The 10,938-nt window shown below is 35.8% G+C and overlaps 1 pseudogene; it reads left to right on the top strand.

Moving 5' to 3' along the window:
* The first annotated feature begins 6,144 nt into the window (after positions 1-6,144).
* Positions 6,145-6,550, top strand: LOC113925157 (annotated as a pseudogene).
* Positions 6,551-10,938: the final 4,388 nt, after the last annotated feature.

Below are 10,938 nucleotides of genomic sequence, written 5' to 3' on the forward strand. Positions count from 1 at the left end.
TCCTAGGTATCTTATGGGTTTTGCTATAATTGCACATGGGTTTGATTCTTCAATTTCTTTTTCTGCTGCTTCATTTTTGGTGTATAGAAATACAATGGATTTCTGTATGTTGATTTTGTATCCTGTGACTTTACTGAATTCATGTATCAGTTCTAGCTATTATATGGTGGAGTCTTTTGGGTTATATATATAGAGAGAGTATCATGTCATATGCCAATACTGAAAGTTTTACTTCTTCCTTGACAGTTTGGATATCTTTTATTTCTTTTTGTTGTCTGATTATTGTGGCTTGAATTTCCAGTACTGTGTTCAATAACAGTGGTAGGGGTGGACAGCCCTGTCTTTTTCCTGACCTTAGGGGAAAAGCTATCAGTTTTTCCCTACTGAGGATGATATTATCTGTGGGTTTTTCACATATGGCCTTTATGATGTTGAGTTATGTTCCCTCTAACCCTATTTTGTTGAGAGTTTATATCAACAATGGATGCTGTACTTTCACAAATGCTTTTTCTGCAACTATTTAAATGATCGCATGGTTCTTATCCTTTCTTTTGTTAATGTGGCCAATATCATGTTGATTGATATGCAAGTATTGAACCATCCTTGCAGCCCAGGAATAGATCCCACTTGATCTTGATGAATGAGTCTCTCTTTTTTAGTGGAGTCTTTATCTGGTTTTGGTATCAGGGTAACTCTGGCCTCACAGAGTGAATTTGGAAGTTTTCCTTCCTTTTTATTTTTTGGAATAATTTAAGAGGAATAGGTATTAACTTTTCCTCTCACAGGAGAGGTATTAACTCCTCTCACAGGAGAGAATTCACCTGTGAAGCCATCTGGTGCTGATTTGTTTGTTGGGAGTTTTTTGATTCCTGATTCAATGGCTTTGCTAGTTATCATTCTGTTAAAGTTTTCTATTTCTTCCTGTTTCAGTTTTGGTAGTTTATCTTTCTAGAAATTTATCCATTTCTTCTAGATTGTCTAATTTGTTGACATATAGTTTTTCATAATATTCTCTTATAATTGTTTGTATTTTTGTGGTGTTGGTTGTGATTTCTCCACTCTCATTTGTGATTTTATTTATATGGGTTCTTTCTCTTTTCTTTTTGACAAGTATAACTAGGAGTATATAAATTTTTTAAATTTTTTCAAAGACCCATCTCCTGGTGTCATTGATCTGTTCTATTGTTTTGTTTTGTTTTTTTTAGTTTCTCTATAATTTATTTCTGCTCCAATCTTAATTATTTCCTTCCTTTGGCTGGGTTTAGGCTTTGCTTTTCTTTTCTAGCTTCTTTAGGTGTAAGATTAGGTTGTTTATTTGATATTTTTCTTGTTTCTTAAGATAGGCCTGTATGGCTATATACTTGCCTCTTATAACTGCTTTTGCTGCATCCCAAAGGTTTTGGACTACTGTGTTTTCATTTTCATTTGTTACCATGTTTTTTTTTTAATTTCTTCTTTGATTTCCTGGTTGACTCATTCATTGTTTAGTAGCGTGTTGTTTAACCTCCAGTACTTTTGGTCTTTCCAAATTTTGTCTTGTGGTTGACTTAAAGTTTCTTAGCACTGTGGTCAGAAAATATGCATGGTATGATTTCAATCTGTTTATATTTTTTTAAGGCCTGATTTGTGACCTAGTATGTAATCTCTTCTGGAGAATGTCCAATGTGCATTTGAAAAGAATGTGTATTCTGCTGTTTTAGGATGAAATGTTCTAAATATATCTGTTAAGTCCATCTGGTTCACTGTGTCGTTCAAAGCCATTGTTTCCTTATTGAGTTTCTGTTTAGATGATCTGTCCATTGATGTAAGTGGGTTGTTAAATTCCCCTACTATTATTGTATTATTATCAATGAGTTCCTTTATTTTGTCATTAATTTTTAATATATTTGGGAGCTCCCAAATTGGGTACATAAATATTTATAACTCTTACATCTTCTTTTTGGGTTGTCCCCTTTATTATGATATGATCCAGTTTCAAGGATTGAGAGAATAAAGCCCTCAGGATACTTAACCATGTGGAAACAATCATCAGAATTCAAAGACCTGCAAAGTTTCTCTTTGAGAAAAAGTAACTTGGAAGTTTGAAAATAGGAAACTGGGCCTATCTAATGAACCTTCAAGAAGTGTAAAGATGATATATCTCATATTTGAATTTCAAAGTGGAGCTGTTATCACGAATCAAACTCAGCATCAGTAAGTGGTCCTGGGTCAAACTTTATTAATTTTAACTTCAATATATGTTTGAACAATCACACCATATTTTAAGCCTGTAACCATGACAATATTGAAACATCACATTCAAAGGTGAATTTCATTTAGTTGAGTATGACAAGTCCATTACTGTAATGAGTTGAATGCTGTTATAGTCATGTTGGGCTGCTATAACAAAGCACCATAGACTACATGGTCTAAACAACAGATCCTTATTTCTCACAGTTCTAGAAGCTGGGAAGTCTAAGAGCAAGGTCCCAGCAGATTCATTGTCTGTTGAGAACCCTATTTCTAGCTTGTAGATGGCCACTGTCTTGTTATGTCCTTACATGTTGGTTGGTTTTATTTTTTCTTTATGTTTTCTTTTTTGTGTGTGCATACATGCTGAGAAAGGGAAGTGAGGCAGCTCTGGTCTTTCTTCCTCTTCTTATAAAAACGCTAATCTGCTCCAACTTCATAACTTCCTCTAAACCTAATTATCTTCCATAGTCCTCCCCTCCTAATACCATCACATTGGGGATTATAGCTTCAAAATATGAATTTCAGGGGACCAAATTTTTATTCCATAACAAATCATGTCCTTCCAAGGTCATGTGTGCCTGAAATGTAAAAATGTGACCTTATTTGGGGGTGCCTGCGTGGCCCAGTTTGTTAAGCATCCAACACTTGGTTTCGGCTCAGGTCGTGATCTCAGGGTCCTGTGATTGAGCCCTGTGTCAGGCTCCTTGCTCAGTGTAGAGTCTGGTTGAGATTCTCTCTCCATCTTCCTCTGCCCCTCCCCAACCTCTCTCTCAAATAAATAAATATATATATATTTGTATTGTGACCTTATTTGGAAACAGGATCTTTGTGGATGTAATCACATTAAGATGAGGGCATACCAGGGAACCCTGGGTGGCTCAGTTGGTAAAGTGTCTGCCTTTGGCTCAGGTCATGATCTCAGGGTCCTGGGATCAAGTTCTGCATCAGGCTCCCTGCTCTCCCTTGGCCTCTGCTGCTCCCTGTGCTTGTGTTCTCTCTCTCTCAAATAAATAAATAAAATCTTAAAAAAAAAAAAAAGATGAGGGCATACTAGATTAGTGTGAACCTTAATCCAATACTAGTGACCTTTATAAGAAGAGGGAAATTTGGACACAGTGACAGGCACAGAAGGAAGATGGTGTGAAGACACATGGATACACACCAAGTAGAAGATCATGTGACAATGGAGGCAGAGATGGGACTAAGGAACACCAAGGATTGCCAGCAATCACCAGAACCTTGAAGAAACAAGAAAGGATTCTTCTGTAGAGCCTTCAGAAGGAAAATGGCCCTGCATACCTATTGATTGCAGAATTCTATCTTCCATAACTGTGAGAGAACAAATTTCTGGTTAGTCACCCAGTTTGTGGTACTTTGTTATGGCAACCCTACGAAACAATAAAATTACTAAGGAAAAAATATTGCAATTCACATATAAGAAAAAAACAGTGCCAACACATTCTAGAAGGAACTTGACCTAGCCTTGTCCTAACTCTGTAGCTTTTAAAATTTTCAGCCTTATGCTGGGAGGAGACATTGACTCTTAGAAGATCAAGAACACTATAATTTGTATAACCTCACAAAAAGAGTATTACCTCCATTTTCCCTAGGCTTTCAGGTGACAAAGAGGCCCTTGAACTATATAGCCTCGGATTTAGGAGTAGACTTGATAAAAAGGCCAAGGATAACAGAAGACATTAAAATGTGGCCATGGACATTATACAAAATATCCAGATAGCAGTTAACTGACTCTCTGTGGTCCATAGTCACTTCCTAAATGGCCCTAGATCTGTTGATCACATTCAAAAGTTTATCTTTTCTAATTAATACTTATTTTGCAATGATATGAGTGAAACTGACCAGAAAGAAAAGGTTGTTGTTGTTCTTTTTTTTTTAAGATTTTATTTATTTTTGACAGAGAGAGAGAGTGTACAAGCAGGGGAAGCAGTAGGCAGAGGGAGGGGGAGAAGCAGACTCCCCATGGAGTAGGGAGCCTGATGTGGGGCTCGATCCCAGGACCCTGGGATCATGATCTGAGCTGAAGGCAGATGCTTAACCATCTGAGCCACCCAGGCGCCCTGAAAATGTTCTTCTTGATATAAATGCTGTGGGTCCAAAGTATCTGAAATAGCTACTATTGAAACAGAGTCACCATGGGACATTTTAAACATAAGATGTTTAGTTTTCAGAGTTACCGTCTGCTAAACTGAAGTTTAAAGTTAGAGTACGAAAGAAGAAAAAAGAACATCTTCATCTTGCTATGAGAAAATGGAATGAAAAGAAAAAAATGAAAGACACTAGGAAATGCTAAGTGCATCCTATTAGCCTTCTTAAATGCTCTAGGCATTTAAGGATCAGAAATACATTCATCAATTAAAAAATGCTTTTTGTGTAAAAATATTCTTTTTATCCCAATTAGCCAACCTTCAACACACACACAGATACACACATGTGCCATAACTTACACACACAGAAAAAGCATTTGCAAATTTGCGATTTATTTTTACAGTGGATTTGATTTATTACTGGAGTTATGCATTTATTCTGGCTGAAACATTAAAAAGGACTCATCTGTGGTGTTCTTTAGGACCTGTTTGAGTTTTAGTTTTAGTAAATTTCCATGATTTAGCTATTTCCATAAAAGAAAATATTGTAAGTGATGTGTCTGACCTTTACTAGTTAAGATCAGTTACTTGCTCCCAAAATGGACTGACTGAATGATCTTAAATATGTCCTGAGTGTGGGTTCTGTAAAGGGGTTTCTGAATGTAGATATCACTGCCTACTCTGAGTGTTGCTGGCACTGATGACTCGATGCAAACTCTTAAATTGCTCCATTGACCACCGCAATGTGAACATGAGATAAAATCTAGAAATGCTCTTGCAAGGAGTCGACTAGTGTATCTTTGATGTATTCCAGTTTTGATGCTATACAACAAGCTTACAGATCATAAGAATTACTCCTATGGAGAGACCAAGACTATCATTCATCACATAGAAAGGGGCTACATAAAGTTTATTCCTCTCTAATTATAAAAAAAAGAAAATAAATGTAACTGTGTCTTAATTCTTTGAAACATATATGCATCTAATATCCATACCACTGTAAGCTGTTCTGGTTTAACTTTGGAGTATGCCCTGCTCAGTTCCAGTGGGTAGAATATTTTCTCTATAGCCTATGCCTTATCTTTATCAAGATACATTTTCTCTTTCTGTGTATTGGACAATTGTCACTTCCAATTGGATCTTTTCTTTCTTAAATATGATGTATTTGTCATGAAATACTTTCATGCATAGATTTCATGAAAAAATTGATATAATGTTCTCTTTTACCCTAAAGATAGATATAGTCAGAGTTACCACTTAATACTAAATTCCTTTTGATAATTCTCATTTTGAAGTGATTCTAAAGTCTTTTACACACAAGAAAAGTCATGTTCCTAGAAGGTGAGACAGGAAAAAGATCTACAAAACTTATTTTATTCGAGTATGTTTGAGTGTGAATCTCAATCTGAATATAACCAGCTCCTCATGATGCAGGCAGCTCAGCAACCACATCTCCCTTCACAGTGCCTCAGAATGACAGGAGGATATTTTTGTTTTTAGAATTGAAGATTTTAACCTTATCCAAATACTCAGACGGCAGGAATAAATACTTAAAAACTGTACATTTGTTTCTACCTTGAATAATGAAAAAGCAAGAAGTTTTCTAGGCAAAAAGATTAAAGGAATTTATTAGCTGTTTGACCTTGATGCATGTGTATAACTGCAAAACAAAAAAACACTGTGGAAATAACACTTAACTGGAAGTAAGGAAACCTAGTTTCTAGTACTGGATCTGTTTAAAAATTTCCATTCGACTCTCTTCCTCGGCGCTGCCTGTGGAGATGGCAGCCATCTGTTACTGGGCATCATGGCCACCCTCAGACCTCTGGTGAAGCCCAAGATCATTAAAAAGAGGACCAAGAAGTTCCTCTGGCACCAGTCAGACCACTATGTCAAAATTAAGTGCAACTGGCGGAAACCCAGAGGCATTGACAATAGGGTGCACAGAAGATTCAAGGGCCAGAACTTGATGTCCAACATTGGTTACGGGAGCAACAAGAAAACAAAGCACATGTTGCCCAGTGGCTTCTGGAAGTTCCTAGTCCACAACGTCAAGAAGCTTGAAGTGCTTGATGTGCAACAAATCTTACGGTGCAGAGATTGCTCACAAGGTCTCCTCTAAGAACTGCAAAGCTATTGTGGAAAGAGCAGCCCAGCTGGCAGTCAGAGTCACCAATCCCAAGGCCAGGCTGCGCAGTGAAGAAAATGAGTAGACAGCTTGTTGTGCATGTCATAGTTGTGTTAATAAAACCATAAAACTACCAAAAAAAATTCCATTTGATCTTGCACAAGTTGCCTCAGTTTCCTCACTAATTTAATGAAGGTCTTGGAATATTTTATCTCTCAGACTCCTAACAGTTCAGAGATCCTACAAGTTGATGATGGGTAAAACCCCATGTGCTGTCCCTTTCCCACATGGAATTCAGACGTAAAAACAATAGGACTGTTACAGAACCTGGACTGGATCACCTGACTGAAGAACCAAGCACACCTGGAGATCTTGGAGGATAGGAGGTTTATTTAATGCCAGTGGGCTCAGAGGAGAGTGGTCTCCAAAGGTCTGAGCCCCAGCACAACCAAAGGGGGCAATTTACACACTTCTACTTCCGCATACGTGGCACTTTTGGGCGTGTGCAAAGCGGGGCAGGGAGAAGAACCGGGAAGAGCCCCGGGGCAAGGATGGGGACTCTTGCTGGCTCCGTTGGCCATCTTAGGACACAGATTTTCCTTATCAGGACTACTTCATTTTTAATTGCTCCAAAGAGTATTTGTAAAATATTGAGATTTTTCATTAAGAGTTATACTACAGTTCTCCTCTGGCTGTTTTTTTGTTTTTGTTTTTGTTTTTGTTTTAAGGTTTTATTTATTTACTTGAGAGAAAGTGAGAGCTAGAGAGAGAGCACACACAGAGGAGAGGGAGAGAAGCAGAATCCAAACTGAGCAGGGATCTCGATCCAGGGCTCAATCCCAGGATCCTGGGATCATGAACCAAAGGGAATTCAGACATTTAACCAACTGAACCACCCAGATGGCCCCTCCTCTGGCTGTTTTTTTTTTCAATTTATCAATTTCAGTTTTCCACAGTTCATCATAGATTTGCTAAATAGCAATCATGTTATTGTTTTTAGCTTAACTATTGAATTTTATTTTCTTACACTTCTAAAACATGAGGTTTCTAAACATGGACTATTCTTGCCTGCTTTCTAGCATAGCAAACAAAAAAGTTTTGGGTTAACCGCAATCCAATCTAAATTTTATTTTGAATTGAAATGATGAGAAACTCAGTGAAACTGTTGTTTCAATCAATGATATGTAATGCATATCAGTTATTATAGACTAAATAATGTCAGAATTTTTATGTGCATTGGACACCCAAGCAGACAATATGGGTTTCTTATTCACTCATTCATTTGTTCATTCACCCATTCATTTGTTCATTCACTCATTCATTCATCCATTCAACAAACATTCAAGGAATACTTCTTATGTGTGAGACCCCAAATTAGTTTTTAGACATAAAAAGATAAACAAGTCTGTACTCTAATGATTTCAGCTCCTCCAGAGCACTGCTTCTCCAAAATAATATGTGATAGGGATTTTTGCTTCTTTCTGGAAAATAGGCACAGTGAAGGAAATTCCCACACTTAGTTTCTGAGTCTATTCTTAGTCTATTCTTGTCTACTTTCTAGCATTAACAAGCAAAAGTTTTGTATTAACCAGTAATACAATTTAAATGTTTATAAATGTATCAGTTTTGTTCATATTTTTTAATACAGATGTATTTATAGTTTCCTAACATTTATGCTTCTTTATAAAAATGAGTAGCAATGGGTACTTTAATAAAAAAATATCAAAAACATTTTGTATGTTAGGGTGCCTGGGTGGTGCAGTTGGTTAAGCATAGACTCTTGGTTTTGGCTGGGTTGTGATCTTGGGGCTGTGAAATCGAGCCCCGCATTGGATTCCGTGCTCAGGGCAGAGTCAGCTTAAGATTCTCCCTTTACTTCTGCCCACCCACTCCTGCTCTCTCTATTTCTTCCTAAAAGAAAAAAAATCTTTAAACAAAACCATTTTATATGTTATTCATTTTTTCAAATATTTCTGTTTTGCTCAATCTCCATTTGGAAATAATTTGATTCACAGTCATAATCATAAGAATTAGGCACTCTATTAAAATTTACTTGCAATATATTATTATTTTCATTGAAAGATTAATTTTTATTAAAAGATTATATTATCTATGTTTCAGATTAATTTAGCAAATAAAATAAATCTTGCCTTTCTCTAAATTCTTCATTTTAAGAAAACAATGTGTTGCAAAATATCTTAAGGGTCTAAGAGTGAATTAAAAACATATAATGGGTTAGGTTGGGGGATGGGGTAATTGGGTGATGGGCATTAAGGAGGGCACTTGATGTAATGAGCACTGGGTGTTATATGCAACTGATGACTCACTAAATTCTATCTCTGAAACTAATAATACAGTATATGTTAACTAAATTGAATTTAAATAAAAAATTAAAAATATATAATGGGCTAGCTTGCAGATTATTTGACTATAACATATTTTAGGGAAAAAAAAACAAGAAATAAAATACTTACTTGTTAAAGGATTGTTTTTTGAGTAAATATAATAGACCAGGAAAGTTTTCAAGTTCTTAGAATTTTGAGATTTGGAAAATATTGTCATTCTGGTTAAGGATCTTAAGGGCAGTACATAGCACGTGAAGCTTCTACACAGTGGAACCCTGTGAGAGACAAAGTTTTGGGGAGAACAGATGAGAGCATATCTTCTCAGTGCACTTGATTATTTGTCTTCAGTGAAGTCATATTGACCTTCTCATTGGAATCCAATTTTCTTCTGGAACCACTCAAAAGTATTATTTTACTTCTGAAATACTGAATATGTCAAGTTGTTAATTTACTTTTACTCATCCTCACATAATGGAGAAATAAAACAAATATGCAATTTTTACCTGATTTTCATAAAGGCCAACAGAGAAGACTTGTAAAGTTTCTATGAACTTTTTTCTCCTACTCAAAATGCTGAAATTGTGAGGGAGTGGATTTCTCAGCACCTATGATTAATGTTTTGCTGAATATGAGAGCATAATTTATTTAGAAACAATATTGGAATTATATGGTTGCCAAAAATAGAATTATATAATAATGCATTTCTTAGTAGTGTAAGCATACTATTAATGTCATTATTAAAATATTTACGTGTTCTTAATAGCAGAGACATGGATCTATCAAATTCATACAGTTCTTTTCATCATGAATTTCTTTAAGTTAAATATATAGAAAATGGCATATTAAGTTAACCAAATTCTCGAATCTGTAATGACCCAGAGTAAAGTACTAAAGAAAAACATTTCAGAATCATCCTGTTTGTTTGGCTAAAGAATTATCTCATTTAGATTTTTAAAAAATGAATGAGCTATTAATATATCAGAAAATTTTAAATAAACATCTAAACTTGTGGCTTTCATTAAAACTTTAAATTATCTGGGATCCCTGGGGCCACACTGAGGTATGGAAAATTTAAAGGAGCTGAGGAACGCTGCTTTCTTAATCTGGAATTTCAAGTTTCTACACTGACATGAAAAAATGGTGCATTTCTCCTTAAATCTGGCACATAAGCTCTCATTTTCAATTCCTGTCTGGTTCTAGAAGGCATGGTATTTCAACCATTAAATAGCAGTGTCATTGATCTCTAATGTATTGAATTAGTAAAATAAGCTATTGGATAATTTAATTAGTAATTTATAACAATTCCAACATCATGTAATTGATGTGATTTGATGTGGGGTCTGAGAGCAGTCAACAAATAATTCTTGGGACATTTTAAGTGCCAAAAAGGTGGTTTTATTGAAGCACAGGGACTCTCACCCATGGGCAGAGCTGCACTGGGGTTGTGAGGAGTGATTGATTACATACTTTCAAGTTGGGGTGGTGGTGGAGAGGGTGGGTAAAGACAAAGGAAGTTTCCAAAAGGATTTTTGTATGTTAAAGAAGACTTACAGGTTTCTGGGGGCCTAGCTATTGTCAAGCTAAGGTTGTTTTGTTCCTCTAGCCAGGCATTAACATTAAGACAGTTGGGAGTTGCTGGAGGCAGCTTCTACGCGTGGGCCTCAAGTACTTATCAATGAGCTGCAGGTTATAAGGAAATTGAATTTTATCTACATTCCCTTCTGCCTTTGTTCTCCACATCATAATCCTCTCTTCATTACCTGAATGAGTACAGTGAGAAGTATAATCATTGCATATACTCTTTGAGTTGTATTTTTAGATATTTCTCGCTAATTTTTATAATTTATTTATGTCAATAATTTATTTTCGCTCTTCCAAATGCCTTTGAGATTTGAGTTTCATCATATTTATGTCTCCTAACCAACACTGCCGCAAATGGTATTAAGAGATGCATGATAGCAGCCCACACACAATAAATACATAAATTAATTAATTAATTAATTAATCAAATAAAAAGTAGAAGAAAGACTTGAGTACTTCATTAACAGAAGTTAGGACTGTGAGAATTCCCTCTACTTACAAGCTTAATATGGTTCACAAACAAGAAGTACAATACCCTTGAGGGTGT

This window comes from Zalophus californianus, chromosome 2 (genome assembly GCF_009762305.2).
Source record: "Zalophus californianus isolate mZalCal1 chromosome 2, mZalCal1.pri.v2, whole genome shotgun sequence".
In the NCBI taxonomy this organism is placed as follows: Eukaryota; Metazoa; Chordata; class Mammalia; order Carnivora; family Otariidae; genus Zalophus; species Zalophus californianus.